A 25,141-nucleotide genomic window follows, 5' to 3' on the forward strand; every position below is an offset into this window, starting at 1 on the left:
GTGCAGGTTAGATGAATTGGTCATTGATAAATCACCCATAGTGTTCAGGGATGTGTAGGTTTGGGCATTAGTCCGGGTAAATATAGGATGGTAGGGGAATGGGTCTGGGTGGGTTACTCTTCAGAAGGTCGAAGTGGACTTGCTGGGCCCAAGGGCTTGTATCCACACTGTAGGGATTCCACTAATTCTAAATCACTCAAGCAAGGTAGACCTGTTTGCTGCCCACAGTTTAAACCTGGAATCCATTATCCCCGGATAACAACCCGGTATACCAATTACAGGGGTAAGAAACATGATTTTGGCTGTATTGCCGTCGATCTGACGCATTGTCGTTCATGCTTTAACAATATTGATAATTATTGGGTTATGGCAATACTTCATAAATGTTGTCAATTTAGCGAAGAAAAACAGACTAATAAAGGTTCACTTTATCTGATAGGGTTAAATATCTCACAGTATTAACGTTGAGTCCTCAGCAGCCCAGGCACTAACATAGGGTAAAAAAGAGCTTAATTGATAGCTTTTATCTGGGTGACCTACTCCCCACAATCTGCGGGTAGTTGCAATTGGGGTTAGCTTGATAAAGAGTTGCTTATTCTGCCAAATAAAAGAGCTAAAAGAGCTATTATGTCTCCGAAATACCAATGTGGGAAACATAAAAGGAAGCATTCACACGAGGTATAGTAAATGAGGAAGGAAATTCTTTAATAACAGCTATCTGATCGAGCCAGGACATTGGAAGTGCCTCCCATCTTTGAAGGTCTTGTTTAATTTTGTCAAACAAATGGACATAGTTCACGTTAAATAAATGACCAATGAATGTAATGAATATACCGAAATTGGGATATCCTTCACCACCCCACCCCCCGTGACCATTTAAAAGGAAACCAGGATTTGCCCTCATTCAGTTATTTCCCCAAGACCTCCCTTAGGCATGGCCTCCATCTTTGTAAAATTAATCATAGAGCCCGAAAAGGCGACAAGTGAATTATTGCATTGCATCACGTGAGCTGCCGAAATTGCGAGATTTGACAAAAACGTAACACCATCTGCATACAACATAAATTTATGTGACTTTTATCCAACTTCTTGGGCAGGTATGTTGGGGTAATATTCCCAATTGTACAGGATGCCACCGAATCTAAGATTGTTGCAGGGATGGGGAAGAGATCAACCGTCGTGTGCCATTTCTGTAGGTTAAAGAAGAAAATAAAATCCCTACTTGTGAGGTAGATCTGCCTCCAGACATCCACCAGCTCTAGTTCTAGACACAAATCCATTAATTGCTTTTTTTATATCGAGGGTATTGGGGGGCCTTTGGACATTCTGTCCATCGTGGGGCCATAAGACAGTCGAAATCTCTTTCTACAATCATGTACCATGATGCAAGATAACGGAATTTGGAAAATGCATCTACTAGGAATTTAAGAGGGTGCACCAGGTGGCAATAAACATTTAAAATACTGGATTAATTCCCATAGTTCAAGACTTTGTGATTATGTTTCTTCCATGGGTGTTAATACAATCTAGTAATTTAAATGGAAATTTATTCCTATCCATTATGACTTTCCCCCCACTCTTAGTATTAAAAGACGAGAAATAAACCCGATCAAACCCACCCTGCTGTAATCAAATGTTCCTTGTCATCAAGGTGCATCTCCTGCAATAGGACAACTCTCTCTTTTTTAAGACGAGAAAGTATAATTTTCCTCTTGACTGGATGATGTTCCAGGTACACCATGAAGGGTACACCCTTAATGTTCCAGGTACACCATTTAAGTACATCATTATCCAAAACACACTGCAGCAACATTTGAACTCTAGAGAATTTCATATCGAAGTACACATCGCTGAGCATTAATGACAAAAGACTCATCGAGCCTAAAATCTGTACAAACTAAAACTACTGCAACTAACAAGCTCTCAAAACTTTCCAAGGCTAAATCATAAAAAAAGAACGAAACAAAATCCAAAGTGCCAATGACACTTGATAGGATTTTTACGCGTACCCCCTCTCCCCCCCCACCCCCCCACCCAATGGGGACTCTGACGGCCTAGGTCTCTGTTCTACAACACTGACAAAGGCCCTGCTTTTAATTGTATAGGTCCTGCTCTTGTTTGACTTACCAAATCCAATTCCTCGTATTAATCCAAACTAAACTCTATCTGCCTTTCCTCAGCCCAGTTTGTGATATTACTGCCACCTCCCCCTCCCTCTTCAATTTTAAAATGCACATCCTCCTCTCCAGGAGGCCTGCACACTCCGGCCTTGATTTTCACAACGACCCTGAGCATCGTTTGCCTTCTTTGGTTAGGGGGAGGAGGGACAGATTGCAGACACAGTCAGTGGGGAGGAGAGGCTGGACCGCTGCCTGGTATCATTTCAAGGTTTTCGGAAGAAGGCAGTCACACGTGAGAGTTGGGTAATACTGATCGGTTTTTTGGGACCAGAAATTATGGTCTTTTTCCGTCTCTGGTGTTCAGCAATGAAAATCTATTCGAGACCCTTCATTGTGCAGAGTGTGTCTGCAGGATTTCATTCCCTAATATTGCAGACTACAGGTAATAGCGATTAAAGCTGTTCATAGTTAACATCGATGGCGCAGCATGTGCACTCAACAAAGTAAAAACAATGACTGTAGATGCGAGAAACCAGATTCTGGATTCATGGTGCTGGAAGAGCACAGCAGTTCAGGCAGCATCCTAGAAGCAGTAAAATCATCAGGAAGGGCTTTTGCCTGAAACGTCGATTTTACTGCTCCTCGGATGCTGCCTGATCTGCTGTGCTCTTCCAGCACCGCTAATCCCGTACACTCAACATCCTACAGTTGAGACAAATATTTTGCCTTTATTTAACAATACAAAGTGTTTTGTGTAGTTCAGTAAAGGTAACCTGGTTATAATAAATCCACACCGAGCTGAAAGCTGACACTTAAAATAAGACCCAAAATCTGGATATGGTAGTGTCGTGGGTAATGTCCCTGCCTCTGAGCCAGAGGTCTGGATTTGATTCCTGAACTTGTGTGGTAGTGTTCCTAGCTCTGGACTCGAAGACCTGGATTCAAGTCCTGCCTGTTGCAGAGGTATGTCACAGCATGCCAGAACAGGCTGGTGAGCAAACACACAGGAGAATCATGTTACAGCTTTATGGGTATTGCCGAGTGTTGCTAGTGTCCCTACCTCCGGGCACAAAGGTCTGGGTGCAAGTCCCACAGAGGTGTTTCATAACACACCTGAACGAACTGATTAAACCGGATTTAGAATTGTGGCTTGATGGAGAAGGAAGAGGTGTCAGTATTGCATTTCAGAATTTAGGCCCAGGATGATTTAAAGCACAGCCATTCGTGTTGATTGGAGTCACATTTTGCAGCAGTAAAGGTTTATAAAATCAAAATGGTCATGGATAGGGGGAGTAGTCAGGGTTTTTCCCCAGATTGAAGCGTCCAAAACTAGAGAGCATTGGTTGAAATTGAGAGGGGAAAGCTTTTGACGAGCCAACGAGCACCATTTCGCGCAGAGGGTGGTGTGCATGTGGAATGAGCTGGCAGAGGAAGTGGTGGAGGCTGGTACAAATACAGCATGTAAAAGGCATCTGGATGCTGACAGACCTGCCGAGCTTTCCAGCAATTTCTGTATTGTTGCAAAATTCATTCATTTTAACACAATATTCTGAATACATTAAACATTTTATTTTTTAATGACGCAGGGACATATAAACATATCTTCAAATTGACCGAGACCATTTTCTGCTCAGGGTATGGCTCTGTCTATGACAGCAGCAATGATGCACCTACATGGAACAGGGAATGTGATGGAGACATAGTTTGGACAATGTACAAGGAGACCTCACATGGTCCAGTTTGGGAGAGGATGACATTACTGTGTGATTCAGCTCAGAGAGAGATAAAATGTAATCTGCCTGAGAAGGAACGGCCGATTACACTCTTTCTCCTTCATTGTTCCTCATGACAGCAATGTGTGCGAGCTAAAACAAAAAAATCTACAGTCATCGTTACCATTCTTATTTTTCTCGGATCTCTACAGTGTGCAAACAGGCCCTTTGGCACAAAACGTCCATACTCACCTTCCCAGGCTCGCTCCCTTACATTTACCCCGAACGATGCACCTAACCTAGAAACCCCTGAACACTTCGGACAAATTATCATGACCAATCCATCTAACCAGCACAGCTGTGGACTGTGGAAGGAAACTGGAGCAACCATTAGAAGGGGAGAATTTGCAACCTCGACACAAATAGTCACCCAAATCTGGAATTGAACGCAAGGCCCTGGTGCTGTGAGCAGCAGCGCTAACCACTGAGCCACTGTGATACCCTTGGGCGATCCCTGGCCAGAATTCATTGGAATCTCTTCACTGCCTAATGCAAAGGGAATTCAGCCAAATCCAACTGTTCCAGGATAAAGTCCCATTGCTAGCAGCTTGTGTGATTAGAATGTCTTCCGAAGCAGTATAACATTTTTAACAATCTCTCAATTTTTTCCTTTTGTCATGAGTTACAATACTATATGGACAAAGCGCATTCAACTTCAAATTGCAGAGATTTTGTTTATCCGTGTGTGTGTGTCAGTGTTTTTAGAAAGGGAAATATCGATTCTTTATTTGCAATATCCAAACAGTTTGCCATGCATCTTTCCATCATAGTTTGAGTAACATTGCTCTGGATCATAAAGGTGCTATTTGAGCAGATTAAATAAAAACTAGCCTGACTTGTTTCTAAAACCCAGTCTGAGTCCGATATCATCGGCCATATCACCGATCTGGTTACATTTGACATGTGTTGTGAGCAGTGGAGCATTGAGAATGGGAAAGGAAGCAGTGACCCCAAAAGTCGGGGAACTATAGACCGGTGAGCCTGATGTCAGTGGTGGGTAAATTGTTGGAGGGGATTCTGAGGGACGGGATTTACATACATGTTTATATCGAAACGTCGATTCTCCTGCTCCTTGGATGCTGCCTAACCTGCTGTGTTTTTTCAGCAACACATTTTTCAGCTCATACATTTGGGAAAGCAAGGGCTGATCGGGGTTGTCAACGTGGCTTTCTGCATGGGAAATCATGTCTCATTAATTTGATTGAGTTTTATGAAGAGATGACAAAGAAGATTGATAAAGGCAGTTTGGTAGACATTGTCTACATGGACCTCAGTAAGGTGTTCATAACATTCCGATTGGTAGGCAGATGAGTAAGGTTCGGTCACACGAGATACAGAGAAAGCAAGTCACAATTGGCTTGAAGGAAGACGGATATTTTTCAGACTGGAGGCTTGTGAGCAGCAGTGTGCTGTAAGAATCGGTACTGACTTCACTGCATTTCATCATTTATGTAAAGGATTTAGATGTGAATATTGGGGCCATAGTTAGTAAGGTTACAGATTACATCGGAAAGGTAGTGTAGTAGATTATCTCAGAGTACAACGAGACCACAATTATATGGGACAAAGGGACAAGGAGTGACAGATAAAGTTAAATTTAGATAAATACGAAGTTTTGCATTTTGGGAATGCAAATCAGGGCAGAAATTATACACTTAATTGTAAGGTCCTGGGGCGTGTTGTGGATAAAAGGGACATAGGGCTGCAGGTACATAGTTCTTTGAAAGTGGAGTCGCAGATAGACAGAGTGTTGCAGAACACATTTGGCACATTTGCCTAAATCAGTCAGAGCATTGAGTATAGGAGTTGTGATGGCATGTTGCTTCTGTACAGGATGTTGGTGAGGCCACTTTAAGAACACAACGTACAACTCGGTTGCAGAACTGGAGGTTTGAGCTTCAGGGAAAGGTTGATTAGGTTGAGGTGTTTCCCACTGGCGTGTCAGAGGCTGAAGGGTGACATTAGAGAGGTTTATAGAATCATCAGAGGCATGGATATTCTGAACAGCCATGATCTGCTCCCCAAGTTAGGGGAGTCCAGAACAAGAGGGAATAGTTTGAAAATGAGAGGGCGAATAATTTAGAATGCACCTGAAGGTAAATGTTTCACACAGAGAGTAGTGTGTGTACAGAAAGTGCTGTCAGAGGAAGTGGTAAATGCGGCTACAATCGCACATTTAAAATGTATCTGAAAGAGGAGGGATATTGGCCAAATGCTGGCAAATGGGACTAGGTCAATTTTGATATCTGATCGGAGTGAACAGATTGGAGTAACGGGTCTGTTTCCGTTCTGCATGACTGTCAGATTCTATAAGAGGGATGATGAAAAATTCTGAAAGGAACTTTCAAGTGGGAATTCTCTTCACTGGAAGATTATCGTGCCTCCATGTTCACATGGAATGAAAGCTGGTTAATTAAATGTTTGACAGGGAAGTGAGTCACGGGTAATAGTATACAGACAGGAAAGTGGGGCTGAGTCCACAATCTTAGTGCCTGGTGGAGAAGGCTCAAAGTATCTAATGTGCCACTCCAGCTCCTCAGTCCCATGTTTCTGTATTCCATCCAGCCCCGCATACCTGCTAGATAGGAGAGGTTGGAGGCCACTTACTCCTATAACCTGTTGCACAGAAACAGGGGAGACCATTCAGCCTCTCAGGACTGTCACACACGCTTTGAAGTGATTTGGGAAATGCAATTGGAAAATCCAGACACTGGTATGAAAGAGGCCCCTCATCTCTCTTTACAGAGCTTCCCCTCTCTGCAACTTGTGCTTCATTTGTTGGTCATGTTTAGACCCAGGTTCAATGAGAAAAAAAAAACCCATACCTCACCCAGAGGTGGCTCACAAAATCCTCTAGTCTCCCTGCCTGCAACATTCCATAACAGACATTCATGAAAATAACACCAACTAACTTTCCAAGAACAGAATGTGAGAACATCAGACACAGGAACAGGTCGTTCACTCCCCAAACCTGCTTGGCCCTTCACTAAGATCATGACTGATCTTCTCTCTGTCTCAAATCATGTTTCATGCCCAATTCCTCATAGCCCTCACCTCACTGACAGATCAACATCCATCTACCGCTTCTTCAAATACTTTCAGTCATTTTGCTCCCCACCACTCTTGAGAAGAGAAATCCTGACATTCAATCCCACCTGTTTGAAGAAAACACTTGCTGCTCCTATATCATGATTTATTGATATGAACAAAAGAGGTTGAGACAAGGATTCAGGTATAAATGACTGGCTCTGATATCAAGGCAGTGGTTGACTTCTGCTGACATCAAGGAGCTTAACAAAACTGGAATTAATGGGAATCAGAGTAAACTCTCCAGTGTTTAGAGTCAAACATGGCACAAAGGAAGATGTTCATCATCTCAGTCCTGGGTCACCTCTGTGCGAAATCCTCAGGGTAGCTTCCTCTTTACAAACATCTTCAGCTGCTTCAGCCATGGTTCCCCTCCCCACCCTCCCCACCATAAGATCAGAAGTGGGGATGGTCACTGAAGATTCCACAACGTTCAGAACATTTTGTACCCCCGTCAGCTCCTGAACTAGTCTGTGTCCATGTGCAGCAAGACCCAGACTCCATTGAGACTTGTGCTGTTAAATGGTCCGTAACATTCATGGAACAGCACTGCCTGACACTGCACATTGCCACAGTAAAACAAGAGTTCATTCAGCACCTCACGCTGGTTTCATAGGAATATGAGGAAGCCATTCAGCCCATTGACACTATTGGAGAAGAACAGGGACAACCGATTCAGTGCCTCCAGCCTATTACTCAGGAAGAGAAGGAGTCCAGTGTGATGGACCACACGAGAACCCGTCGAAAATATTTGAAGGCGGTAACATAGACTCTTCTTTTTATTTTAAAGGAAATGTAAACTGTCCCAGACGCAATGTGACAGGTCAAACTACTCGGTGTGAAGCTAAACACTATTTATTGAAACACGAAAGATACAATGAAAGCAAAGAAAGAGGAATTTAGAAAAACGTAATTCTATTGGACAAGTTAATAGAATAACAAATCTAGGAACTATTACTAATGAACTGTATCAATACCGGAATCTCCCATAAACACAGCCCTCGGCAGAAAGGAATATTCAGAAAAAGAATGTCACAAACATTTCTCCAATCCAGGAATTAAAAACAGCACCAAGAGAAAATTCAGAGAGAGCAGCAGCCATGAGATCGTCACTTAAGCTTCCAACTCTGTGGAGACCCCAGTAGTTTCTGATGCTACTGAGAAACCAAAACCCAGAGATCGTAATCTGTGAGAGCTGGCCAGACCCATTCAAGCTGCATTAAAATAAACACACTGTCTCCCTCGCTGTTTACTCAAGTGGTCTTAACTAACCAGCTTGGTAATGATCATACAATCTCTCTCTTAAAAGAAACCAGGACAAAATAACCTCTTAAAACTGCAAAATCAGCACACTTGTCAGCACTTTGAGCTGTCATGCAGGAACCAGGGGTAAGCCAATCCGGCCCTTGACCCTGTCCAATCGGACGAGGAAGAAGCCATTCAGTTCCTTGGGTCACTTACACAGCAATGGGATGAGGCTATTCAGCCCCTTGAGTCACTTTCACAGGAACAGTGAGAGGCCATTCCCCCCTCAACGTACTGACACAGGGACAGAATGAGGCAATTGATGCTGATTCCTGATGAATGGCTCATACCTGAAACATCGATTCTCCTGCTCTTCGGATGCTGCCTGACCTGCTGTGCTTTTCCAGCAATCGACGGTCTACTCTGATCTCCAGCATCGGCAGTCCTCACTGTCTCCTAATTGATGCTCCAACATGATGAACAAATGGAGCAGAGGCTGAACAGACAGACTGCTCTACGTTGCTCCTCTTGCCTCCAATGCTTATGATACACATGTGGGACTTTAACGTGGTTTTCTAGTGGTGAGGAAAGAAGCCACATGTCTTGTGTGAAATCTCAAGAAGGCATCTTCCATCTCCAAGAAGACAGCCTGGTGTTCTCTATATAAGGTGGAAGCTTGTGGGAATGGTTACCTGTTTCAGATGGAAGGTATTGTGGCTGCTGTTGGGGATTGTGAACAACCTGACGTTCAGTACAGGTTCACACGCCAACTGCACAATAACGTGGGGAAAGTTAGTAAAGGCATATAAACTATTAAGAAAGCCACGTTAGACTGATGAATGGACTCATTAACTTCAAGTAATGCTGATCTTGTTCATGCTGATCTTGTCTAGTGCATGTCCTGTTCAGTGTAACCTGTATGCCTTACTCTGTCCAAGTCTATTTCCACCCTATGATCTGTCTGGCCTTGCTTACTATGACCTGTCTCCACTGCTCAACGTTTTTCCCTGTACTGAGGTACACATGGCATAAATCAAACCAATAAATGATCGCTGCCACTTATCGTGTTTCAGCGTAACCATTTCCTCGTCTCTCACAGCTCTACAGATTAAACACTCAGCTTCGTTACTCTATCCTCATGTTACCGTGTCTGTGGAAAGGAGATCATTCATTACAAAGGAGATCAAATCCATAGAGAGTGCCCCTAATGCTTTCTCAGCAAGGCTCTACAAAAGCAGGAAGATGGCTTTACTTATGTACTCGAATCATCTTACAATAAAGGACAGCATACCATTGACTGCATCCAAGACTTACACAGGGTTTGATTTGGAGCAGTCGGCATAGACTTGTGAGTGGGAGATCATGCTTGCCAAATTTGTTAGAGTTCTTTGATGAAGTGACTAAGAAGCTTGATGAGGGCAGAGCGGTAGACGGATTTCAGTAAGGCCTTTGATAAGGTTCCACATGGCAGGCTGCTCTGGAAGGTTCCATCACGTGGAATGCTGGGGGAACTGGCCAATGATTACACAGTTGGTTTGATGGTCGGAAGCAGAGGGTTTAGTGGAAAGATCCTTATCAGACTGGAGGCTGGGTCCATAGCTGTTTGTTATCTATGAATTGGTTGAGAATGTACAAGGCATGATTAGCCAGTTTGCAGATGACAGCAAAATAAGTGGGAGCATGATCAGTGAGGAATTCTATCAGAAATCGCAGCAGGATCTTAATCAGGTGGGGAATTGGGCCGAGTAATGCCAAATGGAATTTAATATAGATGCGTGAAGTCTTGCATTTTGGAAACCCAATTCAACATAGGAGTTTCATGGTGAATGGGAGGGCCTTAAGGTGTATAGTGGGCAGAGAGACCTTGGGGTTCAGGTGCACTGTTCCCTGAGTGTGGAGTCACAGGTAGGCAGGCCAGCGAAGAAGGCTTTTGGCACACTGGCCTTCATTAGGCAGGACATTGAGTTTGGAAGTTGGGAATGTATGTTGCAGTTTCACAGGACTTTGGTAAGACCACACTTGGAGTACTGTGTTCAGTTTTGTCACTTTGTTATGGGTTGGATGTTATTAAATTAGAAAGAGTGGAGAAGAAATTTAGAAGGACATTGCTTGAACTCAATGGTCTGTGTTATAGGGAGATGTTGGACAAGCTAGGACCTTTTCTTGAGAGTGTAGGAGACTGGGGGGGGGGGAGGGGGGGACCTTATCGAGCTGTATAAGAACACGAGGGGTATGGATAGGGTTAATGCTCTCAGTCTTTTTCCAAGGTGTACAGAATGGTCGGCACGGTGGCACAGCAGTTAGCACTGCTGCCTCACAGCGCCAGAGACCCGGGTTCAATTCCCACCTCAGGCGACTGACTGTGTGGAGTTTGCACGTTCTCCCCGTGTCTGCGTGGGTTTCCTCCGGGTGCTCCGGTTTCCTCCCACAGTCCAAAAGATGTGCAGGTCAGGTGGATTGGCCATGCTAAATTGCCCATAGTGTTAGGTAAGGGGTAGATGTAGATGTAGGGGTATGGGTTGGTTACGCTTCGGCGGGGCGGTGTGGACTTGTTAGGCCGAAGGGCCTGTTTCCACACTGTAAGTAATCTAATCTATCTAATCGAGGATTAGAGGGGATCGCTTTAAGGTTAGAGGGGAAGGAATAAAAGGGAACCTGAGGGACCACTTCTTTACACAGAGGATGGTATGTGGATGAGCTGCCAGCAGATGTGGTTGAAGGGGTACATTAACAACAACCCACATATTAAACATTACAATCTCAAGACCACACAGTCTCTATCTTCCCCGCTGTGTTCACTCTTCCAGCTGCTGGTCTCCCTGGGTCATGTTTTTTTTTTACTGCAAGGAGGTTTTAAATGAACATGTATCTTTGAGAGAGAGTGTTTGAGATGGCCAGTTAGCACTCCTAATCCAGAGCAGTAACTCTGCTATTTGATGGCAGTGGCTCTTCCTCTAGTGTTCAAAATGCTGGGTTTATATACTCCCCATGATACAATAATTCTCATAGTTTGATTGCTTTCCATGTGTCCAAGCAATAATATTCAAATTCCGTCGACTTCTTTTATCATTTGGTTGTATTTGAATTGCCGACAAAGCAGCCACCAAAACTCAGGTATCCATTTCCCAGCTAATTGTGACACGTGGAACAGCCTGACCTTTAGCTGGCATCTGTCGCTGGACTTACAATTCAACAAGACCTATTCTGTCTTAAAGTAACCAGACATGCTTTCGGCTTCATAACACCTCCCCCTTCAGAAAAGAAAATGAACCATCAGAATTAAAAGATGGCATCATTCCTTTTCCTCTAATTCTTAATCCCATTATTATGATATACAAATGTATTAATCTCAGTTATACCATTCATGTTAATTCTGCACACCTATATTACAATGGGATAAGTCAAATCTTATCAAAACGTTTTCATTTAAATCAGCGGTAACCCATCTGCTGTCACATTTTAGGACCGACAGCATGTAAATTTTGTAAGTTTAAAGTTGTTAACGTAAGAGTCCAATGAAATAGTCTCATATTCTGGTCTTCAAAGATTCCAAAAAATGCGAGAGATTTGTCATTGTCCACAACCATCTCCGACAATTTGTTTGTCATATAAACATTAAAATATTGTCAGGCCAGTACGAAACTTAATCATTCTTTTTCAATAATGGAGATTTTGTATTGTTTTTTCTGGTGGATATTGAGTTTTTTCGACAAGTAGCCAATTGACCATTCAATCCCACCATCATCTTTCTGTATCAATACATCTCCAACCCCTACATCCCGAGCAACAAACACAATTTTCAAAGGGTTTCAGAATATTTGGTGCAGCTGCCTTAAAATCTCAAATGCCTCCTGGCATTTTTCTGTCTACCACAATTCTGTTTCCTTCTTTAATAAATCCATCAGTGGTGCCAATACGCTGCTGAAGTTTGCAACAAATTTCCGATAGAATCCACTCAGTTCCAAAAATCGAAGCACCTCTTTATTCGATGATGGTCGTGGAAATTACTCAAAGCCCTTCGTCTTTGTGTTCCATGGGGTCAACCTTCCATGTCCAATGTAATGTCCCAAGAACGTCACCTCTGCCTTCGCGAATTCTGTTATCTTTAAGTTTATTACCAAGATTGCTTCTTGTAATCATTCAACATGGTCTGCCAACTGTAATATGTGAGCTTTCAATCACTTGCTAAAGATCACTACATCATACAGATAAACTGCACAATTTGTTCATCTGGCCACAACTCTATTCCTGAGTCTTAAGTGTGTCTGGAGCATTATTCATTCACATGACATGCTCTAACTTTTTTTGTCATATCCGGTATCTTTATCAGATAGTTTAACTGACTCAACAATTTTGTTAACTTGAAAGGGTCCACTAAACCTGGCTTTGAAGGGGTTCCTACCACTGGTGGCAATACTAATATATCATCACTATGGGAAATTGTCAAAGTTTCAGAGTTTTTATCTGCCACCAGCTTCACTCTATGCTGTGCCCTCTTCAGTTTCTGTTTAATAACTCACCTACTCCATCTTATTTCTCCCTCACCTCAGATACATAATCCAAGTGTGAGATCTCCGACGTCGGTCCTGAAAATTTATATGTAATTAATTTCAAAGGACCTCTCACTTCATGTACGAATATTAACTGAAAGGAAGTAAAGTGAGTAGATTTATTTGGGGCATCTCTAATGGCAAACAATATAATGAGACGCCTTTATTCCAATCATTCGAGTAATTCTGACAGTACGCTGTTAATATTGTCTCCAGCATCTGATGCTAACTTTCTAAGGCTCCCAGGGATCCGGTTTTGGAATGCACTTGATTTAAACTGCTGTATGCCGAAACTATCCATGACGACCTTAATCAGCTGATCGGTAAAATGAGACCCTTGGTCTGACTGAATGACACTGCGTAGCCCACAGCGAGTAAAGAAAGCTACCAACTCCCCCACCTCCCTTTTTGCCTTAGCACCCCATAATGGAATTATCCCTCGACATCGGGTAGACACATCCGTTATGATCAGCAGATATCGCTTTCAACTTTTATTTTAGAAAGGAGAGCTCCACAATTAATCATAACCCACGTGAAAGGTCCTTCGAATACAGGAACTGGCAACAAAGGTGCTGGTTTTATTACTGCCTGTGACTTACCTACCAGTTGGCATGTATGTCATGTACAACAAAAATTAACTACGTCCTTGTGCATTCCAGGCCATTAGAGATGCTTTAGCCTTTGTCTTCCGTGCATCAACTCCTTTGGCTTTTTATTTCAGTTTTCCTTCCTATTGTAAGTCTGGAAAAATCCCTGGGCATTTTTCTTTTAATTCCCCAGTTCCGTAGTTTTACTTTGGCTTTTCCACCACTAGGGGTGCCTCTCCCACATTGAATCCTGCTAAATCATTCTCAATTGTATTCCTGGAAGTGACACTCTGTCACTCACTCTCACTGTTACTTCCCCAACCTTGATTTGACACTCCAACGTAATGTTACACAAGGGAATGCATAATTTCTGTCCCCATTTCACAAATTATCATGCTGTTGAGTAACATGTCAGAAAGAGTGAAAATACTTCCATCTCTTACTATTAGAGGCCAAGGGAAAGTGAGGACTGCAGATGCTGATGATCAGAGTTGAAAAGTGTAGGTCTGGAAAAACACAGCCGGTTGGCAGCATCCGACGGGCAGGAGAGTTGACGTTTCAGGCATAAGTCCTTCATCAGGAAAGTAGGAGGTAAGGGAGGGGGAAGGGGATTGAGAATTAAATAGGAGGGTGGGGGTGGAGCTGGGTGGAAGGGAGCTTGGAAGGCGATAGGTCGATGTTGGTGGGGTCTAATGGCGATAGGTCGGAGAGGAGGGTGAAGTGGACAGGTGGTAGGACAGCTGAAACCATCAAACTATACAGCATCAACATCGACTTCACCAATTTCCAAATCGCCTCTCCCCAACCTCATCCCAGATCCAACCGTTCAAATTAGCACCGCCCTCTTGAACTGCCCTAATTGTCCATCTTCCTTCCCACCTATCCACTCCAACCTCCCTTCTGTTATATCATTATCACTCCTACCGACATCTTCCTATCGCCCTGCCAGTGACCCTCCCACCAGCCCAGCTCCTACCCTCCTTTTTATCTTTCAGCTCCCTTGTCCCCTCGCCACATTCCTGACGATGGGTTTATGCCTGATATGTCGATTGTCCTGCTCTTCAGATGCTGCCTGATCTGTTGTGCCTTTCCGGCTCCTCACTTCTCAACTATTAGAAACTTAACAGATCCCGCATCTTGCAAAATTATAACTTCTTGGGCTCCCCCACACCCCATTTTTTCATAGTAAGGTTTATCGACAGAGACAAATTCTTTATAGAGATTAGGCACCAACTCCATACACAGCCCCTGTCTAGGCTGTGCACTCTCTTGCAGCTCCTCGGCTCTAGTTGGGGTCTCCTTTACCAGGTTCACTAATACCAATGGCTTAAGCTCTTTTACCACATCTTTTCCCAAAGTGTCTTCCTTCAACGCCCGGCACTGTGTGTCCCAGCTTACTGTAGTGAAAACACCTTTTTCCCTGTGCCCTTCTTAAACCATCGGTACTGTAATTTTATGTCTTCCACTACGTTATAGTGAGACCTGAGGCCTTTCACATCCTTTCAAACTCTTTGGGCTTTTTTTTTTTAAACTTGTGGTAAACTATTGCCAGTGTGCTTTTCTCTATGTTTTGTAGTATAGGATCTCCCTTTCTCCCAATTTCTATCCCTCACAGGATGAAAATCCTCCCAGAAGCTAAATTTCATCTCATGCATCAATACATACTTTACTGCCATTTCTGCTGCGCTTCTCATTTCTTGAACTTCCTGTTCATTCACATGAATTCTTACCATCTCTGGGAGTGAGTCTTTAAACTCGTCCAGCAGAATAATCTCCCATCGGGCCTCACAGGTCTTATCCATTTTTAAGGCCTGCACGCATTTATCAAAATGACTGTGGTTATTCTTTTAAACTCAACATAACTCTGACCTGGTTCCGTCTCTATATTTCTGAACCACTGTCTATATTCTTCTAGTACCAATTCATAAGCACTCAAAATAGCCTGTTTGATATTTGCATAATCTCTTGCTCCGTCATCTGACAGCGCTGCACATACCGCTCAAGCTGTGCCCATCAGCTTAGTCTGAACTACCATTACCCACAAGTTCACTGGACACGCCATCTGCCTAGCCAATTTTGCAAATGAAATAAAAAAGATTTTGGCATTTTTCTCACCGAAACATGGCAATGTATTAATATAGTTGTATACATCCCTACATTCTCCCTTCATCTTCATCCTGCTAATTTAACTTTCTTATCTAATTCCTAACTTCTGTATTTCAAATTTTCCCTCTCTTCCTTTTTCCTCTCTTTCTCTTTCTCTATCTTCTCTCTCTATTTCTATCTCTCTCTTTATCTTTAACTCCAGTTGTCATATTTGCAATTTAAGTTTTTCTAACTCGACTGCAGTTTCCTGCTTTTCTGATACACCAAAGTGCTTGACCAACTCCATTATGGTGACAGCTTTCCTTTTGTCCCTGGTGAAACCCAATTCTAATCTACATGTTAATTCTAAAAGTATGCCCTTCCTTTGTCTTTCTACACTTTCTTGACAAATTTGTGAATCAGCTTCAAACCTCAGAACCTCTTTAGTAATGTTGAACGCCTTTTCTTTTAATTTAACCAACCACAAGGAACAAAATTAAATGACTTTTGTCACCTGTTTTATTTGAAGATCTTGGTCACTAACTGTCAAGTGATGGAATCTGCTGGGACCTTTTGTACCCCAAATCTGTTCAAATCCCATATGACAAGCCCTCAAAACGTTACGATATCGATGTCGAACCACTCTGTTAATTGAAACCACACACCCAGAAAAGCTCACCTCGCCTCGTACTCTGTTAAAACATGAGTGACAAAGTAGTGCCAAACTCCACTATTAAAAGAAAAATAACAATTTATAAGTATGTAAGTTAACTCGCTGAGCGTGAAGGTTTGTTTTCAGATGGTTCGTCACCATGACAAGGGAACATCATCAGTGAGAGTCTCTGGTGACGCACTGGTGGTATGTCTCATCTTTCTATTTATAGGCCTTGGTTTCTTAAGGTGCATGATGTTATTTTCAGTTTTTTTTCAAGGTGAAGGTAGATAGGATCTCAACCGATGTGTTTATTGATGGACTTCTGGTTAGAGTGTCATGCCTCTAAGAACTTTTGTGCGTGGCTTTGTCCTAGGAAGTGTGTGTTGGCACAGTCAACGTGGTGTCCTTCTTTGTCTGTATGCATGAACACTCGTGATAGTGGGTCATGTCTTTTGGTGGCCAGGTGGTGTTCATATTTTCTGCTCGCATGACATCAGGAGAGTTTGAAATGGAGGAACAATCGTTTTAAATGCACTGTTTAATCAGTGTGTGTTCAGAGAAGTAACATTTTTCATATGTGTACAACACATTCTGAATGAACAACGGAGATACAGTTAATAAAAAATTATGCACATGATGTGTAAAATTTATAAAGCATTAAAACATTATTTGATCCTCATCTGAAGTGATACCTTCCCTTTTTCTCAACGTTCCCCCTTTTCTGGGCTTCCCAAATATAATTTCTCATTCTTATCAGGATGTGTGTTATAAATTCTTGCTTCTCGTGTCCCAACTTATTTCAGTTCATCTCCTTTCTACAAGCAATTAAATATGTTGTCCTGCTTGGTTCTTTCCAAAACTAGGGTCTGTCATATTATTGGAGATAAAAGTTATGGCATCAGACCCAGCATTTGAACATATTACTCTGTTGTACGTGCACTGTACAAAGAACCACAGCACACAGGAATTGCCAAAACATTGAGGGAAGTACATCTACTTCTTTCGTTAATATAGTTTTCTCATTTTCCACATCTCCATATCTATATCCTCTCTCTCGTTCTCCCTTTGTATCTAGTGAAGAAATCCACCAATTATTCTCCGTGTCCCATCTCTCAAAACTCCTTCTTTCAGTTTATATCTAACGCTCTCTTCAAGATGTAATGTGGTTATAATTAAGCAATGTAACTACAAAGACATGCGGGAGGAGCTGGCCAGAGTTAATTGGAAGGGGAGCTGAGCAGGAAAGACCATGGAGCAGCAATAACAGGAGGTTCCGGGGATAATTCGGAAGATAATACTAGAAATTCAACCCTAAGAAGATAATACATACTCATGGGAGAACAAGGCAGCCATGAGTGATAAGGCATTAAACCAAAAGAGGAAACATACAATGTGGTGAAGATGATTGGGAATCCACAGAATTCATTGGCTCTGAAACTACATAAGGCTGGCATCACTGACACTACAGAGCTCTTAATCAAGGTCAGGGAGAGAAACAGAGGAAACACATTCACTTTAAACACAGAAGATGGTATTTCTCAAGGAAATAGATTCAGGTGAATTAAACATTTGAATTAAGATCAGTTAAATGCTTTTGTGGAATGTGTCAGATTGGAAGCAAGACCCGGGAAGAGAGACCCTCAGCAGAATGAGAGTATGAAAATTGAAGTATTGCCACATCAGAAACCAGGTTATGTCACTGAGTGCAGGGCCGATGGGTGAATGGGTCACAGTGAGAATTGGGGAACAGACAGCAGAATGGCATTGCAGATATTGCAGCTCGAAACTGCGTATTCATGTAGTGCTGCAGACTACAGCAGCAGGAGAAGCAGACCTGCATTCAACCACAACCTGAAAATTTTTGCAAGGGTAACACCTCAGTCTGTCATTACCATCAACACTATCTATGGCTCAGTGACGAGTGTGGGTGAACATATCAGAGTCAGAACCACATTAACCTGAAACAGATGCGAACTCATTAAAGCTACCGGACTTGACCAATAGATCTGAACTAAGCTCTGCAGTCCTGTCACGTTCAGTTATAAATGGTCATTGACGATTAAAAAAGTGACTGGAGGAGAGGGCTCGACAAACATCCCCATCCTAAATAATGGAACAGACCTGCACATCAGTGTAAAAGAGAAGGATGTTTTATCTGCACCATCCTCTGCCAGAAGTGTTGATTCGATGATACAACTCACCCTCATCATGATGCCAACAAAATCACAGATGCTAGTCTTCACCTAATTCGATTCGCTGCACCTGACATGAAGAAACAGCTGAACACAGCAGATACGACAAAGGCAATAAGTCCAGACTCCATTTCTGCAATAGGTCTGAAGCCTTGTGCTGTACAACAAGCCGTGTCCCTGGGGAAAGCTGTTTCATTCCAGCTCCAAGTCTGACATCTCCCTGGCAATGTAGAAAACTACTTCCTATGTCCAGTCCGCTAAGATGAGTATAATTACAATCTGATCAATTACCACCCCCTCAGTCCCATCACTGAAATCAAATCGGTGGGAGTTCTTCTTGACAGAGCTGTCAAGCAGCACATAAACAACCTGCTCAGTGTGGTTTCCGATCGGTCCCCATGTGGAGATGGTGCTGTTGTGGAAATGTCACTGAATTAATAATCCAGACCAGGCTAACGCTCTGGCAGGTGGTGGAAGTTAAAAACAATTAATACAATATTGAGATCTAAAATCTGGTGTCAGTAACAGTGACCTTGAAGCCAATATCGATTGTAAACAGAATTTCCTTCTCCAATGTACTTTTAGGAAGTGAATCTCCAATGATTTCCTGGGCTGGCCTAAAACTGACTCCTAAGACCCTGACATGTGATAAACATTTCAATGGTCTCTGAATCGGCCAAGCAAGGGCACTCATTTGTATCTAACTACTCCGAGATCTGAAAGGATGAAACCGGACAGAACACCCGGCCTCAGCATTAGTGTCTGAAAAGGGAATGGGAACACAGCCCTGTCGACCATGCAGAAACCTCCTTCCTAACATCTGAGAGCTTGTGACAGCATTTGCAGAGCTTTTCCACAGACTTCACAGCAACAGCGGGAAAGGAGTAGGTCATACAACACATTGAGTCTCCCCCATTCTAGTTCATGGAAAACATCTCCTCAATGCACTTACCCCACACGATATACATATCCGTTAATGTGAGTAACCTTGGGAAGCTATAAAATAGGAAGCGCAGTAGTACGTTTGGTCCATCGAGTTTGCTACCCAATTCAATGTAATGATGTTCGGCCCTTTATTTCCACACCGTACTCCTGCTCTCCCACCATTCCTTTACTGTCTCTAAATCCTTATTTTAATCAGTGTCTCGGTTTCCAGGTGCGAGCGAATTCCCCATGTTCCCCAGTCAGTGAGTGCGACATTTATTCTCATCTCAATGCAGAGTGACCTGGTGTACCTAATACTGTGTCCCCTTGTTTTAGGCGTTGCAGCCAGGGGAATTATCACCCCTCCTTCCAATCTGACTCACCCTGTCAGAGTTCTGTATATTTCACTGAGATCTCGACTCATTTTCCTAAACCCCATGGAATACTGGCCCAGTCACCCCAAACTCTGCTCCCACAAGAAGCCTGTCATCCTAGAGGTCAGTCTGGTCATCCTTCACTGCTGTCTCTCAATGTCAGGTTTGTCCTTTATTAGGTACGGAGATCAAAATTGCCCACAATACTTACACTGTTTGAGATGATATCTCACCAGTTCCTGTACAGCTGCAGTAAGACACCTTTTCTCCTGGACTCACATCCCCCTGAAATGAAGGTCCACACACCATTTATCCTCCTAACTGCTTTCTGTTTCTGCAATATTACTTTCAGCGACTGGTGTACAGGGAGGTGCAGATCCTTTTCAGTGTTACAGCTCCCCACTTGATGGGTCTATATACACTGGGCAGCGTGCCAATGCCATGTCCAGTATTGACTTCTGGTTGCCGAACTCACTGCGCTGCAGGGGCCTCAGAGGTTTATGCAGAAGGAAACAACAAAAAGGAACATTCGTCCCTGTGTCGATCAACATGTTTCAAACAATCCCTTTCAAATGGTCGGCTGCCAATTTATCGTTTCCACCAAAGGGCACACCGTCGCCTCTATCCACATTGTTCTCCATCTGTCACGTATTTACCCATTCACTACATTTGTCTTAGTCTTCCTGGTGCTTTTTTACATCCTCCTCATGCATTCACAATCCCACATCCGTTAGTGCTGTCAGCAGGCTGGGATATATTGTATCTGATTCCAGCAACCAAATGTTTAAAGGGCATTGTGAAAAGCTGGGCCCCAAGCACCGATCCCTCCGACACCTCAGCAAACTTACTCTGTTAATTTCTATTTATTTATTTCATGAATCTGTGTGTGACTGGTTCGGCCAGCATTTATTGCCCGTCCCTAGTTGCCCTTGAGAAAGTGGTGGTGAGCTGCCTTGTTGTACGCTGCTGTCCACCTGCTGTGGTTGACCTCCAATGCTATTAGGGAGGGAATCCCAGGATTCTGAGCGAGCGACTGTGAAGGAGCTGTGATATATTTCCAAGTCAGGATGGTGAATGGCTTGGAGGGAATCTGAAGATAATGGTATTCCCATACATCTGCAGCCCTTGTCCTTCTAGATAGACTTAGTCGTGAGTTGGGAAGATGGTCTCTGAGGATCTTTGGTGAATCATTTCATTGCAGCATGTAGATAGTAAAACATTGCTGTTGCTGCTGAGCGTTGATGGTGGAGCATTGTGGATGAAGGGACAGTCAAACTGGTTGCTTTGTCCTGGATGGTATAAAGCTTCTTGCGTGTTTTTGGGGCTGCACTCATCCAGGCAAATTGGGAGTCTTCTGTCACACTTCTAACTTATGCATTGTAGATGATGGACAGACTTTTGGAAGTCAGGATGTGAGTTACTTGCTACAGTATTCCTAGCTTCTGACCTCCTCTTGAAGTTACTGTGTTTTTGTGGCGAGACCAGTGAGTTTCTGAGCAATGATTACCCACCAGGAATCTGATACTGGGGGATTCAGTGATAGTAACACCATTGAATGCCAAGGGGCAGGTTGGATTGTATTTTACTGGTGATGGTCATGGTCTGGCATTCGTGTGGGCTGAATATTACTTGCCACTTGTCAGCCTGGATACTCTCCAGATCTTGTCGCGTTTGAACATGGACTGCTTCAGTATCATAGGAGCCACAAATGTTGCAGAACATTGTACACTCGTTGGCGAACATCCCCACTTCTGACCTTAAAATGGAGGGAAGGTCATTGATGAAGCAGCCCTGAAGAAGTTTTCGGTCACTACTCGAGGAACTCCGACAGACTTGGAGCTGAGTTGACTGACCTTCATCAACCATGACCATCTTCCTACGTGTCAGGTATGATTCTAACCAGCAGGGAGTTTGCCCCTGATACCCATTGATTCCAGTGTTGCTAAAGCCCCATGATATCACGCTTGGTCGAATGCAGCCTTGATTTAAAGGGCTGTCACTTTCACCCTACCTCTGAAATTCAGCTTTTTTGTCCATGTTTGAACCACGGTAAAGAGGTCAGCATCTGAGTAGCCCTGCTGGAGCCCAAAACTGGGCGTCATTGACCAGGGTTTTGCTGAACAAGTGCTGCTTCAAAGCACTGAGACCTTCCACCACTTTACTGATGATCGAGAGTAGACTGACGGGGTAGTAATTGACCGGATTGGATTTGTTCTGCTTTTTTATAGACAGGAGATACTTGGGGTAATTTTCCACATAATCAGGAAAAGCCATTGTTGTAACTGCATTGAAACAGTTTGGCTCGGGGAGCGGCAAGTTATGGAGAACAAGTTTTCAGTACTATTATGATTATGGACCCTATGGACTATCCAGTGTCTCCAAATGTTTCTGTATATCGCATGGAGTGAACCAAATTGGCTGATGACTGGTAACTGAATTGCTGAGGACCACTGGAGGGGGCTGAAATGGATTATCCACTCAGCATTTCTGACTGAAGATTGTTGCGCGTGCACCAGCCTGATCTTATACACTGAAGTGCTGGGCTCTTCCATCATGGAGGAAGGGGTTATTTGTGGAATCTCTTCCTCCAGTGAATTGTTTAATTGTCCTCAACGTTTCTCGACTAGATGTGGAAGGACTGCAGAGCTTAGATCTGATCCGTTGCTTGTGGGATCACTTAGCTCTGTCCATCACTTACTGTTTATGCTGTTTGGCACACAAGTAGTCCTGATTGGTGGCTTCACCAGGCTGACACCTCATTGTCAGGTATGCCTGGTGCTGCTCCTGCCATCCTGCACACTCCATTGAACAAATGTTGATCCTCTGGATTGATGGCAATATTTGTGAGGGGGATATACCAGGCCATGAGATTGTGTGTGTGTACAATTCTGCTGCTATTGATGACCCACAACACCTTATGGACATCCAGATTTGAGCTGCTAGATCTGTTCGAAATCTGACCTACTAAGCACCGTGATAATCCCACCCAAAATGGTGGAGGTTATTCTCATCGAGCAGGTGTGACTTTGTCTCCACAATGACTATGCGATGGTCACTCTTACCGAAACTGTCATTGACAAAGACTTCTGTAACTGGCAGGTTAGTAAGGTTGTGGTCAAGTATGTATTTCCCTCTTGTTGGTTCCTTCACCACCTGCCGCAGAACCAGTCTAGCAGTTATATCCTTTAGGACCCGGCCAGCTCGATCAGTAATGCTGTAGCTGAGATACTGTTGGTGGTGAACATTGAAATCCCCCATCCAGAGTACATCTTGCGCCCGTGCTACCCTCAGTGATTCCTCCAAGTGTTGGTCAGCATGGAGGAGTGTCTATTCATCAATTGAGAGAGGTTGGTACGTGGTAATCAGCAGGAGCTTTCCTTTCCCATGTGCAAACTAATGCTATGAGACTTCATGGGATACGGAGTCACTGTTGAGAACTCCAAGAGCAATTCCCTTTCAACTGTATCTCACTGTACCGCCACTTCTGCTGTGTCCGTCCTGCTGATGAGACAGGAGATATCTAGGGAAGGTAAGGGGGAGTCTGGGACATAGTCATACTCACAGAATCATACCTTTCAGTAAATGTCAGGCTATAACTTGACGAGTCTGTTTATTTCTATTCACTGTTTCCTGCCAGCTGTGCCATTCTAGAAACATGGCCATATATTTGCCCCAATCCACTCAGATTTGATTTTGCAAATTGGGCTTGGAGTTTTACCAACATTTTTCTAAAAATCAAAATGTTTTACATCCATTGCTTCTCTTTCATTTGTCTCCCAGTTTGGTTCTCAAACATAATTCCCATTTCATAAATCTACGTCAGTGTTGCCTATGACCATTACTTTCAGCCACAATAATTTCTGCTAAACCATTTACTTACTATGTTTATTGTTCCATGTACTCTATCATTTTCCCACACCAGACTTGGTTTTCCTTGTATTGTTAGAAAGTTTTGTGAAGACAGAACTTAAGTAGTGGCTTCATCGTTCTGCCATTTCCCTATTCTCCATTCTCCATTCTCTGGTTTCAAACTGTAAGGAAACTGCACTTGTTTTTTTCATATTTCTCACATTGACAAAATTTAACAAGCTAATTCAGTTCACTGTTATGACCCTTATGAATATAACTCTTCAGAAATCCATCAATTCCTGCCTTAAACTGCTCAATAATTGACCCTCCAGACCATACACTCACAGGGGCATAGACTCTGTACCGACAGAAATACAGCACGATCTATACTAGTCCCACTTTCCTACACCAGGCCCATAGCCTGAAATGTTATGACACTTCCAATTGCTCGTCCAAGTACTTATTAAAGATTGTGAGGTGATCATTCCCCTCTCAGGAAGTAATCCCAGAACCCCACACGTCGAGGTGAAAAAATGTTTAAATCATCTCTGAAGCTCAAACTCTTCACTTTAAAAGTGTGCTCCTTTGTTCTTGACCCTCTGACTAAAAGGAACAGCTGCTGTCTATCCACCCTGTCTGTGTCGCTTATAATCTTATCCTTCTGAATCACTGACCCCTCAGCTTTCTCTGCTCCAAGGTAAACAATCCGAGCTTATCCAGCCTCTCTCCATAGCTGATATGCTCCATCCCAGGGAACATCCTGGTGAATCACCTCTGCACCCTCTCCAGTACAATCACATCCTTCCTGGAATGTGGTTTCCGGAGCGACATGCAGTATTCCATTTTGTCCGAACCAAAGCCCTGTATTGCTCTTATAATCTACACCCTGATTGAGAGACGCTACACCCATGGTCCAAGACTTAACTAGTCCATTAACCTGTCCAGGAGAAAGTGAGGAATGCAGATGCTGGAGATCAGAGCTCAAAAAATGTGTTGCTGGAAAAGCGCAGCAGGTCAGGCAGCATCGAAGGAGCAGCAGAATCAACGTTTCAGGCATAAGACTTCTTCAGGAATCTGCTCGAAACGTCTATTCTCCTGCTCCTTTGATGCTGCCTGACCTGCTGCGCTTTTCCAGCAACACATCTTTAAGCATTAACCTGTCCAGTCACATTCAGGGATGTGTGGAGAAACATAATCTGAGCTTCCCAGTGTGCTGCCGTTCATTGAGTCCTCCCCTGCCTGGTTCCATCTCCCAAAGTGCATCACCTCATATTTATCAGGGTTAAATTCCACCTGCCATTGATGTGCCCATCTGACCATTCCATTTGCATCTTCCTGTAACTTAAGGCCTTCCTCCTCACTGCGAACCACCCAGCCAATCTTTATGTCAAACATACACTTACTTATCACACCTTCCCCACTCTCCACCTAGACCACTCCACATTCACATCTATATTTTGTTATGAATAACACAAACAATAAGGGACACAACACTGATCTCTGTGGTACACCAGGGGACACTGGTCTCCAGTCACACAAACAGACGTCTCGCACCACCTTCTGCCTCCTGCCACTAAGACAATTTTCGTTGAAACTTGTCAAGTTATCCTTCATATTGTGAGATTTTACTTTATTTTTCAGTTTCCCAGGTGGAAATTTTTCAAAGCCCTTCCTACAAAACTGAATAATCGACCTCCTCAA

This window comes from Chiloscyllium punctatum, chromosome 19 (genome assembly GCF_047496795.1).
Source record: "Chiloscyllium punctatum isolate Juve2018m chromosome 19, sChiPun1.3, whole genome shotgun sequence".
NCBI classification, from domain to species: domain Eukaryota; kingdom Metazoa; phylum Chordata; class Chondrichthyes; order Orectolobiformes; family Hemiscylliidae; genus Chiloscyllium; species Chiloscyllium punctatum.